The following is a 13,465-nucleotide window of genomic DNA, read 5'->3' as shown; positions in this document are numbered from 1 at the left end:
TGGCATTTGTACTAAATAAACACCCCTAGCCTGCTCAGAAACCTCTTTCCTCCAGCCATTTTGATGTTTCTACCAGTGTCTAAAAGTAAAAAAACTGACTCCTCATAAGTTTTCCTGATTCTAGAGGGAAAGACCAGAGAGAACTTTATATCTGCCCCTGTCCGACGTTTTTTTTACTGATTTAAATGCAACCCTTTGCAATTGTGTTGCTCTTGAGTAATCCGGAAACATTGCAATTTTATTGTTGTACATGGACCCTTCCTTGTTCTCTCTGGCCAGCCTTAAGACCAGGTCCCTCTTTCTGGAGCAGAAGAATTTTTCCAAGATTGTTCTTGGGGGAGCACCCGGGGGCGGATTTTTAAATGGCACCCGGTGTGTTCTCTCTATTTAGAAGAATTTAATAAACACCTCAGCTCCAAAGATTTTTTTTAACCCGTCCTCCAGGAGTTCAACCAGTTTCACATTCTCAATGTCCTCTGGAAAACCTATGAATCTAATATTCTTTTTTCTGGCCCTGTCTTCCATATCTTCTGGATTTGAACATTACGTGTTTCATTTTACTCAACAGATTTACATATTTACGCAATTTTTCCTCCAACAACAGAACTTTTGCTTCCATTCACTTTATTTTATCTCTTATTTTAGCTGTATCACCTCTAATCAGAGATATTTCAGCAGTAATGCCGTCCACTTGAGTGGTGAGATTACCCAATGAGTTCCAGCAAAATGTCCTCTAAAACCGTTGGGCCATTAATCCCTGATTGCATCTCATAGGTGTCTTGCGCTGCCCCATTTTCTTTCTCATTTAATGGCGCATATCGAGACCCTGAAGGAAAGTCATTTGATGGTTTAGGAAACTTATCTTTGTCCTTATCTTTATGGCCGTGGCCTCTGGTTGTGGTGGCAGAAACTGGCGATTTGAGGTATTTGTCCATTTTCCCCGTTGACGCTTTTTCCTTATTAGGGCTTCCTCCGCCGGACCTCCTCTGGTTAATTATTGGGGCCATATACTGGGCTTTTACTGATCCTAACAAAACAGGAACCAAAAACAGATCATAAGGGTAAATTAGATCAATTACTTACAGTGAGTATGTCGCCGGAGAGGGGAATACTTGTTACCTCTTTATTTATGCAGAAGGTTTTCAACTTCTTTGTAGGCAGCAACTTTTACATTTTAGTAATCCCAAGGGGCTGTGAGGGAGGGGTAAAAAATTAAAAGAAGGCAGGGTAAATTACAGTATTCCATTTATACATGTCCCATGCTTCCAAGATTCCTGCTGTCACCCAGTATCAGCTTTCCCATTTTATTACATTTACATGGGCATACTCAGCTATCTTTTTACCATTTTTTGCAGAATATTTTTGTTAGCAACTGCTACCCATTTTTTTTTTACCTAAAACTCCTTTATTTCAGGGTTAACGTTGCTGTTGCACCCTCACCTCCCCTCCAATATGGTGTTCTGCAATTATACCAATTGTACTATTAATGGGGGGATGAGAAAGTGCACTGTATAACGTTTCATCAGTCCGTGAATTTGCGTTTCACTGATATCAATCAGTCCACCACATGTCAGACGAAACCATACATCCAGCTCCAATGACTACCCCAAAACATGTTGCAAATACCTGGTAGTGTCTGGTCTATAATATTCTGATATATTGATCGCTATGTCTATACTCATATCCCTTTATTAAATGCTATATGCCATTGCTAAATATTGCAGAAGAACTTTGCTTTCCTTAATTCAAAACAATTCAGCTCTTTGCCCATAAATAAGAATAGAACCTTGAGATCGAGTCTGTGGATACAAGAAGTCTAAACATTGGGCTTTGTGGAAGGATGGAAAAATCTCAAGATAGAGACGTTGCAACATAAGTGACTTTTGCCACGCCACACTCAAATGACCAATCAGCATATAAAACGATGATTTGATGCATAGTTTTACCCTCCCCTTTTTGTCAGATTGTAAAAACTAATGTGATTTCCGGATAATAAACAGAACTCCCTGGAGTCAGCACCGAGGAGGGAATTTATACCAACCTTGTCTGGTGTGAATTTGTTCATCTCGACACTTGGCAAAATAGCACAGCGGTAGTCACTCACAGTTTAAGGCCTCACATTAACCCATCCTTAACAGTAGTAAATAGTCATTATAACAGTATTGCCGCCTAACAGCTTACAGATATTTTGTCCATTGTCCTTTATTAGCCTTCTTCCCCTCTTTCACATATATAGCTGAGACATGCCATGATGAAAGGAGCCTGTGATTACTTGGACACGTATAGAGCCCCTTCTGTGGTTACCTGGAGCTTCAGATATACTGTAGTCCATCCTTTTCTCCCCTCCATACAAAACCAGCCCTTTACAGTATACCTTCCCTGTTGCATCCATTTTACACTCACCCTCTCCAGAGCAATCTCTCACATGCCACCACGCTGCAGCGCCAGTTGCCAGTGTGGTGTCCCGGTACCGTATTGCATCCAGTACCTAGTGTAGAGGTCCCCAAAGTCAGAGTAACTATGTTCAGGTAGGGTTCCTCAGGTGGGACAGCCCCTAGTCGCCTCTCCTTAAGTTTAACTTGTATATTAATAAATGTATATATTAGTACTTCTATCTATATTATATAGGAATGTATAGTACTTACCTTGTTCAGCGTCGCAGGACTTTCGGTCATGTGACCAAGTTAGTAACCTCTATGGTATGTTGCAGGACCTTAGGAGGTCCTTGGGTCACGTGTTACCCAGCATTCTCTGTAATGGTGATTGACATCCTTATGGACCAATTAGCTTTAGTCCAGCCCCTGCCCATATAAGGGAGCTGCGTCCAATTATCGCTCTCTTGGGTTGCTGCTCTCGTGAATGCCGGACTAACAGGACGGTGTGCTACGCAACTTTCAACAACACGCTAGGCCTCAAAACCTATGGCCTTAGCAGAACCAAAAATCGTGAGTCTTATACTAATCCCTGCTAATACTAACCTGGCTACTGGACCGCAACTAATTCTCTAAATCCAGTGGAGCAGCGCAATGGTCTAGAGACTCTTAAAGCTGAAGTCCCAACCATTGTCAATCTCCAAAAGGAAGCTGTATTGATGAGAGACTGTTATGTTGATGAAGTGTACAGAAAATCTTCAGTAAAGTTAACGCTGTTTACAGAAACTTTCTGGTTGTGGACAATCCATTATTACTATGTACTTAAACTCAGTATCATCTACCTCCCTATCATTCTTGGGAAGGGCGGCGGTACGAAAAGCTTTATTGAGGAGCCCTCACCCAGGCGTCACCAAAAGCAAGGGTTAACAAATACCCTTTATTACCTGCACAGCTACACTCCCCAAACCCTACAGCATGGTCTGTCCCCTGCTTTCCCCATTTATCTTAAGGAGGAGGGTAGGGCCAGAGGATCCTTCCGCCGTTTCTCTCTCCCACGCCAGGCTGCGTCTGCCATCGGCGAGCGTTGTCATCTGTCCGTGTCTGTGTCTCCGCCTAATCCCCTCTGGCTACATCACGGTTCTCCACCACATCTCCAACACCTCCACATCTTCCATGCAGCGAGCCCGGGGGTCCTCCACCAGCAACACCGCACCCCTCAGCACATCGGCAGACCGATTTTCCCCGTCATCCCAGAAACAGTTAGCGGGAGAGGGGGGCGGGAGGGGGAACGAGGAAGGGGACGAACACCCACAGGAGGAGCTCCTGATGTGCGGCTAAGTCATCCTGCACCGACGTTCCGACCGCCATAATAGTCTTTGATCATGGTATCTAAAGCAGTGGTTCTTAACCTTGTTGGAGGTACTGAACCCCACCAGTTTCATATGCGCATTCACCGAACCCCTCTTAATTGGAAAAATAAAATATGATTTTTTCAAATTCAAAACATAGGAGGTATATATTTAAGTATACATTTATACATAGGTGCACAAAATGAACAAAACCATTAAGAACAAAGAACTAAACCATGAAAACATGATTTTCACACAAAAACAAAAACATAATGAATATTTACTTCAAATCAGTGTGACTTCTGCTGTTGTCTTTCAGAGACCAGTTCAGAAATGCGCGGCTTTACCTTGGCAAGTGCCACTCTCATGTCATTTTCACAACAATGGCAGTGTTTCCCCACTTTAGACAGGTAGTGTTCCCCCACATTAGGCAGGATGTGTTCCCCCCCACATTAGGCAGACAGTGTTCCCCCACATTAGGCAGACAGTGTTCCCCCCACATTAGGCAGACAGTGTTCCCCAACATTAGGCAGACAGAGTTCCCCCACATTAGGCAGGCAGTGTCCCCCCTCATTAGGCAGGCAGTGTTCCCCCACATTAGGCAGAGGCGATAGCTTCAGGGGTGCAGGATTACAGGCGCTGACCAAGAAGGGGACCAGTGAAGCCAGGTAGATATCAAACAGCTTTAATCCAATGCGACGCGTTTCACCGCGCTTGCGCGGTTTCATCAGGCATCATGCCTGATGAAACCGCGCAAGCGCGGTGAAACGTGTCGCATTGGATTAAAGCTGTTTGATATCTATCTGGCTTCACTGGTCCCCTTCTTGGTCAGCGCCTGTAATCCTGCACCCCTGAAGCTATCGCCTCTGCATTTCTGTCGACTCCAGGAAGGCTGCAGACCCAGTTCACTATACTACAAACGCAGATCCTTGTTGTGTGGAAATTTGCACAACCTGGCAGGGTGAGCCTTCATTTTTACCCCCCCTTCTCACGCACCTGTGATCCCGTTGATTCTCCACAAGGGAGCGCCTGTTCTTCTTTTGTTTCCCACATTAGGCAGGCAGTGTTCCCCCACATTAGGTTGGCAGTGTTCCCCCACATTATGTTGGCAGTGTTCCTCCACATTAGGTTGGCAGTGTTCCCCCACATTAGGCAGGCAGTGTTCCCCCAAATTAGGCAGGCAGTGTTCCCCCACATTAGGCAGACAGAGTTCCCCCACATTAGGCAGGCAGTGTTCCCCCACGTTAGGCAGGCAGTGTTCCCCCACATTAGGCAGGCAGTGTCCCCCCCCCCCACATTAGGCAGGCAGTGTTCCCCCACATTAGGTAGGCAGTGTTCCCCCACATTAGGCAGGCAGTGTTCCCCCACATTAGGCAGGCAGTGGTCCCCCACATTAGGCCGGCAGTGTTCCCCCACATTAGACAGGCAGAGTTCCCCCACATTAGGCAGGCAGTGTTCCCCCACATTAGGCAGACAGAGTTCCCCCACATTAGGCAGGCAGTGTTCCCCCACATTAGGCAGACAGTTCCCCCACATTAGGCAGACAGAGTTCCCCCACATTAGGCAGGCAGTGTTCCCTCACATTAGGCAGACAGAGTTTCCCCACATTAGGCAGGCAGTGTTCCCCCACATTAGGCAGGCAGTGTTCCCCCACATTAGGCAGGCAGTGTTCCCCCACATTAGGCAGGCAGTGTTCCCCCACATTATGCAGGCCAGTGGTCTTCAACCTGCGGACCTCCAGATGTTGCAAAACTACAACTTCCAGCATGCCCGGACAGCCAACGGCTGTTCGGGCATGCTGGGAGTTGTAGTTTTGCGACATCTGGAGGTCCACAGGTTGAAGACCACTGATGTAGGCAGTGTTCCCCCACAGACATACAGCCTCCAGCCATATACAGTGTATGGCTGGAGGCTGTATGCCTGTGTACTGCCCGCTTAAGTGCTCCGACCACTGCTCAGGCTATAGCAGTAGGTCTTGGGACCGGTAGTCGGAGCACCGAAGATGATGTGCCGCTGGTCACTTACCAAGCTGGCCAGCGCGCGTCTTCCTCCTTCTCTATCCTCTGGTCCTCAGTGCCTTCATTTCCATGGGCGCACGCACGGGACGTCAGTGACGGCCCAGCGGCCCCTGCGTTTTTAAACTTAGCGCAGGGCCGAAGGGAGTTAATAGTGATGGGGGGAATTGTCCCGTCGCTACCGGACGGGCAAACACCGGCTCTGCTCGGGTCCCCAAGCAATTGCTTGGTTTGCCTGTCCTGTTGCGACCTCCCCCGCCGAACCCCCGGGACTGACTCACCGGACCCCTGGGGTTTGATCGAACCCAGGTTAAGAACCACTGATCTAAAGGATAGTTGTGGACATTGGCTTTATCGCTGATGTCCATCATTGACTGTGAAGTGTTGGCTGCTGAGAGCAGCTGTCATCTTCTATGAAGCGAGTGCAGCTCCTGTGGTCACTTAATATACAGTTAATGCTGCATGACATAAATATAGCAGGTGAAATAAGTTTTGAACACTATTTTACTAACTAAATATATTTCCAAAGCTACTGAATTTTCATCAGATGTTGCTAACAACCCAGGTAATATATACATACAAAGAAACCAAAACAAATAAGCTCAGAAATTATGTTATATGTAATAATGTGAAATGACACAGGGAATAAGTAGTGAACACATGAAGAAAGGGAGGTGAAAAAGGCATGGAAAGCCAAGACAACAGCTGAAATCTAACAATAGTTAAAAAGCAATCCAGCCCCTTGTCAGTGCAAATTAATCAACTGGTTCAGTCCCAACTGATGGCTACAAAACTGTCTCATTGTCAAAGTGTCACACAAGACACATCTCATGACGGGTAAAAGCAAAAAGCCATCTTAAGGCCTTCACAACCTAATTGTTGTAAAACATAACAATGGTGTTGGTTACAGGCACATTTCTAAGCTTCTGAATGTTCCAGTGAGCACTGTGCGGGCCATAATACAACAATCATTTCACCATAAATTTCCCCCCGACCAGGTGCAACTCACAAGATCTCTGACAGAGGAGCGAGAGGAATAATCAGAAGAGTTGTCCAAGAGCCAAGGACCCCTCAAAAATACCTGCAATTAGCAGGTACTGTTGTCTCAAAGAAACTGTTTTAAGTGAGAAAAATGGTGACGTGTTCTATAATTATTTTACCTGCTGTATATATTATGTTGCATTAAAGGGGTATTCCGGCTTTATACATCTTATCCCCAATCCAATGGATAGGGGATAAGATGTATGATCGCAGGGGTCCTGCTGCTGGGGGCCCCCGCGATCTCGGTGCAGCCCCCACAGCCAAGCCCCCTGGTGATGTCACGTCCCCTCCATTCATGTCTATGGGAGGGGGAGTGATGGCTGCCATGCCTCCTCCCATAGACATGAATGGATGGGGTGTGGCGTGATGTCACTAGGGGGTGTGGCTGTGATGTCATGTCCTGCCAATGACGTAAATATATGTCATATAGTAGGAACGGGTTAAAGGAGAAAACATTCTTTTGTATGCGGTAGCAAAGTGAGGATAAGGTTTGGCGGGGAGAAACAAGTTTAGAATGCCCAAAGCCTGTCCATGATAATTTGATATATCACCCGTTCTTGTAGACACAATATACAAGTTTTTGTCTAAGAAACAGTTATGGCCTCATTATCCCAATGAATCTATCAATGCCGGTTTCCTGTAATAATTTGCTTCTAGTGACATGATTTATTCGGTTTATACGCTGCTAGGAATACAAGCCAGCCTTCTGTTAGCCGTAGACGTTTGTTTGATGGCTCATTTTTTTCCATCCACAAACAATGGCTTTCCTGATTAATTTGCTATACATCGGCCCATTCATCCCCTGCCAAAACCCTGAATGATACTGATGAAGTTGCCTTCGAATTCCTTTCTTAATTATACAAATATCTCCAAATTTTTCTCAGCTAAAAGTCGACTACTTTTAATTAGCGCGGAACAGTAAGTGACGCCAAGTGTCTGTGCGAACGTGACAAATGACCTTCTGTGTCGCACACAATGGCCGCTGTTTATTCTTTTTATTATGGCTAATTTAAACAAATGGGTAGAAAAATTATCGGACTGCACCGAGGTGTCCTTTATATTTTTCTTTATATTTTGCTCATTTTTAAAGGGAATGTATCCCCTTTTCCCCTAATTAAAACCTTAGGTTGTTGCTATGCAACTGTCTCACGGCCTGTTTCAGATTAAAGGAGTCATGGATCATGCAATTTTTGATTGCTCAGGTCTGGACAATTTTGGGTAGAGTTTTATTATCATTACTTTGCCTTGCCAAATTCTATGTGGATTATTTAGGGCCTTTTTATTGTTTCTTTAGACACAGTTGTGACAATCTGGAAATGTGCTGGCTGTTTTTGGGGCTCTACCACCCCTGCCCTATTTGACTGTGACAATGACTTTGTGCCCCTCAGTTAATGTTGTCCAGTTATTGAGCTTATTCCTGGGTACATCTTTGATTTGTTATCTTCTGTTTAGTGTATGGTTACTGTCTTTATCATTAATTTAAATAATTTTCCATTCCTTTATGGCTAGTTCTAGTCATCAATCTTTATTTTTTTTACCTTTCAATATTGATCCTTGTACTTTTTCTTTCTTTCTACTATCTGCTGGCCAGTCTATTCTGCACTATTGTATGTCCTGGTGGTATCTTAGTGGTAAAAGTCACAGTTAGGACCCAGGAAACCTCACTGCTAAAGGTAAAGCCCAATTCTGCAACCAGCTAGTTGCAACATCAGTGTACCATCAGGTAGGGATCAGTGCATACCTGAGCTTGCCCAAAACCACTGTCCCTACCTACTTGGATGATTCACCCAAAATGCCAGCCCCCAACTGGGTGAAGGTTTCTACACTGGACTAACTGCACAGGACTAAAGAAAAGTTAGAAGGGCCAGGTCAGCAACACACAGGCAGAGGAGGTACAAATCGGCAGACGTCAAAGCCAGAGATTCAAAAGCTAAAGGGTAGCGTAGTTCAAAATCAGAACCAGAAAGAAAGTCATGAAAAACAAGAGTCAAGCCAGTAGGGCTGTGCAGTACAAAATCGGAAGGCAGGAGAATGGTCAGAATACAGTAGGTCAGCTTAGATGAGGAATACAAGGGATAACACTCCTGATGGGTTGGCCAGACTAATAGGGGCATGATGCATGGCTCTGCACCGAGCAGTGCCGGTCAACATAGGATCACTGTGACATGGCAGCGCCCTGCAGGGAACGGAAATGACAGTGAGGACAGCAGGACAGATACAGTAAGTACTGTCTAGAGGATAAATCTTAATTATACATTTCATGTATTTATATGTTATGTACGTAATAAATATATATATATATATATATATATATATATATATATATATATTAGCACCCGGCGTTGCCCGGTTTTTCGTTCCTAATCCTTGTTGGGGAGGAAAATAAACAAAGGAGAAAGCTTTTAACTTCATATCCCGTCCTCATATATTGTTGTCATATCCCGATCTCCTATCCCGTCATCATATCTCGACCTCCTTTCCCGTCCTCCTATCTCGACCTCCTTTCCCGTCCTCCTATCTCAACCTCCTTTCCCGTCCTCCTTTCCTGTCCTCCTATCCCGTCCTCCTATCCCGTCCTCCTATCCCGTCCATCTATCCCGTCCATCTATCCCGTCCATCTATCCCGTCCTCCTATTCCGTCCTCCTATCCCATCCTCCTATCCCGTCCTCCTTTCCCGTCCTCCTATCCCATCCTCCTATCCCGTCCTCCTAACCTGTCCTCCTTTCCCATCCTCCTTTCTCGTCCTCATATCTTGACCACCTTTCCCGTCCTCCTTTCCCGTCCTCCTATCCCATCCTCCTATCCAGTCCATCTATCCAGTCCATCTATCCCGTCCTCCTATCCCATCCTCCTATCCCGACCTCCTATCCCGACCTCCTATCCCGTCCTCCTATCCCGTCCTCCTATCCCGTCCTCCTATCATGACCTCCTGTCCTGTCCTCCTATCACGACCTCCTATCCCGCCCTCCTATCACGACCTCCTATCCCATCCTCCTATCACGACCTCCTATCCCGTCCTCCTATCACGACCTCCTATCCTGTCCTCATATCTCGACCTCATATCCCGTACTCCTTTCCCGTGCTCCTATCCCGTCCTCTTATCTCGACCTCCTATCCCGTCCTCCTATCTCGACCTCCTATACCGTCCTCCTATCCTGACCTCCTATCCCGACCTCCTATCCCGACCTCCTATCCAGACCTCCTATGCCATCCTCCTATCCCGTCCTCCTATCCTGTCCTCCTATCCAGTCCTCCTATCCAGTCCTTCTATCCCGTCCTCCTATCCAGACCTCCTATCCCGACCTCCTATCCCGACCTCCTATTCCGTCCTCCTATCCCGTTCTCCTATCTCGACCTCCTATCTCGACCTCCTATCACGTCCTCCTATCCCATCCTCCTTTCCCGTCCTCATATCTCGACCTCCTTTCCCGTCCTCCTATCTCGACCTCCTTTCCCGTCCTCCTTTCCTGTCCTCCTATCCCGTCCTCCTATCCCGTCTTCCTATCCCATCCTCCTATCCCATCCATCTATCCCATCCATCTATCCCGTCATCCTATCCCATCCTCCTATCCCGTCCTCCTTTCCCATCCTCCTATCCTGTCCTCCTATCCCGTCCTCCTTTCCCGTCCTCCTTTCCTGTCCTCCTTTCCCATCCTCATATCTCGACCTCCTTTCCCCTCCTACTTTCCCGTCCTCCTTTCCCATCCTCCTATCTCAACCTCCTATCCCGTCCTCCTATCCTGTCCTCCTATCCCGTCCTCCTATCCAGTCCATCTATGCAGTCCATCTATCCTGTACTCCTATCCCATCCTCCTATCCCAACCTCTTATCCTGACCTCCTATCCCGTCCTCCTATCCCATCCTCCTATCCTGTCCTCCTATCACGACCTCCTATCCTGTCCTCCTATCACGACCTCCTATCCCATCCTCCTATCACGACCTCCTATCCCATCCTCCTATCACGACCTCCTATCCTGTCCTCCTATCACGACTCCCTATCCTGTCCTCATATCTCGACTTCCTATCCCATCTTCATATCTCGACCTCCTATCCCGTCCTCCTATCTCGACCTCCTATACTGTCCTCTTATCCCGACCTCCTATCCCGACCTGCTATCCCGACCTCCTATCCCGTCCTCCTATCCTGTCCTCCTATCCAGTCCTCCTATCCAGTCCTCCTATCCAGTCCTTTTATCCCGACCTCCTATCCCGACCTCCTATCCCATCCTCCTATCACGACCTCCTATCCCATCCTCCTATCACGACCTCCTATCCTGTCCTCCTATCACGACTCCCTATCCTGTCCTCATATCTCGACTTCCTATCCCATCCTCATATCTCGACCTCCTATCCCGTCCTCCTATCTCGACCTCCTATACTGTCCTCTTATCCCGACCTCCTATCCCGACCTGCTATCCCGACCTCCTATCCCGTCCTCCTATCCCGTCCTCCTATCCAGTCCTCCTATTCAGTCCTCCTATCCAGTCCTTTTATCCTGACCTCCTATCCCGTCCTCCTATCCAGTCCTCCTATCCAGTCCTTTTATCCCGTCCTCCTATCCCGTCCTCCTATCCCGACCTCCTATCCCGTCCTCCTATCCCGACCTCCTATGTCGACCTCCTATCCCGACCCGTAATATGTGTACCAGTTATTGAAATATCTCCAGCCGTACGGAAGTTATGTGGGAACATACATTTCCCATTGATTTGCATGGGACTTTAAACAAAAACCCGGACCCTCACAAATGGGGGTAGTTAAGGGTTAAATTAACTATCCTATATTTTAAGTGGACATGTAAGCTTCTTGTGACCAAGTATTATCGAAATATCTCCAGCTGTTTGGAAGTTATTCAGTAACATATATTTCCCATTGACTTGTATAGGACTTTAAACATAAACCCCGCCCCTGGCAAATGGGGGTGAGTAAGGGTTAAATCACCTATCCTATGTTTGTTGTTGATATATAAGTAACATATGTGCCAGATTTCATGTTAATATCTTTAGCCATTTGGACATGATGCTGGAACATACACACATACACACACACATACACACACACATACACACACATACATATATACATACACACATACATACACACATACACACACATACATACACACATACATACACACACACATACATACACACATACATACACACACACATACATACATTCATACATACACACACACATACACACACATACATATATACATACACACACATACATACACACATACACACACATACATACACACATACATACACACATACATACACACATACACACACATACACACATACATACACTCATACATACACACATACATACACATACACACACATACACACATACATACAACTCATACATACACACATACATACACATACACACACATACACTCATACATACAACTCATACATACATACACATACACACACACATACATACACACATACATGCACACATCCATACATTCATACATACACACACACATTGAGTTATATATATATATATATATATATATATATATATATATATATATATATAGATAGATATAGGGGGAGATTTATCAAAACTTGTGCAGAGGAGAACTTGCCCAGTTGCCCATAGCAACCAATCAGATCGCTTCTTTCATTTTTCACAGGCCTTCATAAAAATGAAAGCAGCAAGCTGATTGGTTGCTATGGGCAACTGGGCAAGTTTTCCTCTGCACAGGTTTTGATAAATCTCCCTCATAGTGAGAGAGAGAGAGAGAATGAGAGGTCAGTTAAAGGCAGAATAATTATTTGCACTGTTTGCAAGTGATGCCATGTATCTAGGACAGTGTTTCCCAACCAGTGTGCCTGCAGCTGTTGCAAAACTGCAACTCCCAGCATGCCCGGACAGCCGAAGGCTGTCCGGGCATGCTGAGAGTTGTAGTTTTGCAAAAGTTGGAGGCAACCTAGTTGGGAAACACTGATCTAGGATATGCCACTGGTGACGTCCTAACCTCCATATTACTTTTTCACACATGGATGATATTACACAATATCCATTCCGCACACTTCCCCAATAGGGCGAAAGTTTAGGGGATGTTGAGTACAAACCTCGTCTTTCTCTTAAAGTTTGCGCATACCTGGCGCAGTGTGAGGAGGAACGTGATGAAACTGCTCTGCATCGAATTAACGATCTGGAAGCAGTAAGAAGAAGCAGCACTTTGCATTCATTACCGTGTGGTGCAGCAGGAACCTCTCTGTTGGAGAAGATGCAGTCACGGCAAGATTGTTGCTCCGCTGAATGTCGCCAGCGCGCTAGCGTTTGATGGAGCGAGGAAAGTACGGACTGGCACATGTAAAGGGCATGTTCTTGGACGTATAACTGCTTTTTAAAATGCGGAATTAAAGCAGAGACCTTCACAGCGCTCAATGGTGTAATCCTACCGTTCCTCTAACGTCTGGCAGAAAGAGAATCGGTAATTTAAAGCATTGCAAAGTTTACACTGGACAAGATGTGAGGTTGTAAAACACAGGGGCTAATGCATTTTAAGTATTTCCAAAACTCCGTATGTGTCTGCCAATGGGAGCAACCGCGTGTAATTACAATGGTACTTGGAGTGGAACTGTGCTGACCCGCGTCCTTTAGACAAAAGATCAGGAGCAGGACTGTTATAGTGAGCTGTAAACCATTACAAAACTGGATTCTC

General features: G+C 45.9%; 1 long non-coding RNA gene across 3 annotated transcripts; it reads right to left on the bottom strand.

Moving 5' to 3' along the window:
* Positions 1-598: 598 nt before the first annotated feature.
* On the bottom strand, positions 599-13,151 carry LOC130277386 (uncharacterized). Of its 3 annotated transcripts, none has more exons than XR_008845452.1 (3): positions 12,993-13,151; positions 1,120-1,191; positions 599-1,027 (listed from the first exon to the last, which is right to left on the bottom strand). It is a non-coding gene; the product is annotated as an uncharacterized LOC130277386 (long non-coding RNA). The 3 variants fall into 3 exon arrangements; XR_008845451.1 differs by lacking the exon at positions 12,993-13,151 and adding an exon at positions 12,870-12,957; XR_008845453.1 differs by lacking the exon at positions 12,993-13,151 and adding an exon at positions 12,899-12,954.
* Between the last annotated feature and the right edge of the window lie 314 nt (positions 13,152-13,465).

Source organism: Hyla sarda, chromosome 6 (genome assembly GCF_029499605.1).
Source record: "Hyla sarda isolate aHylSar1 chromosome 6, aHylSar1.hap1, whole genome shotgun sequence".
In the NCBI taxonomy this organism is placed as follows: Eukaryota; Metazoa; Chordata; class Amphibia; order Anura; family Hylidae; genus Hyla; species Hyla sarda.
This window is presented reverse-complemented; position numbering and strand designations above follow the sequence as displayed.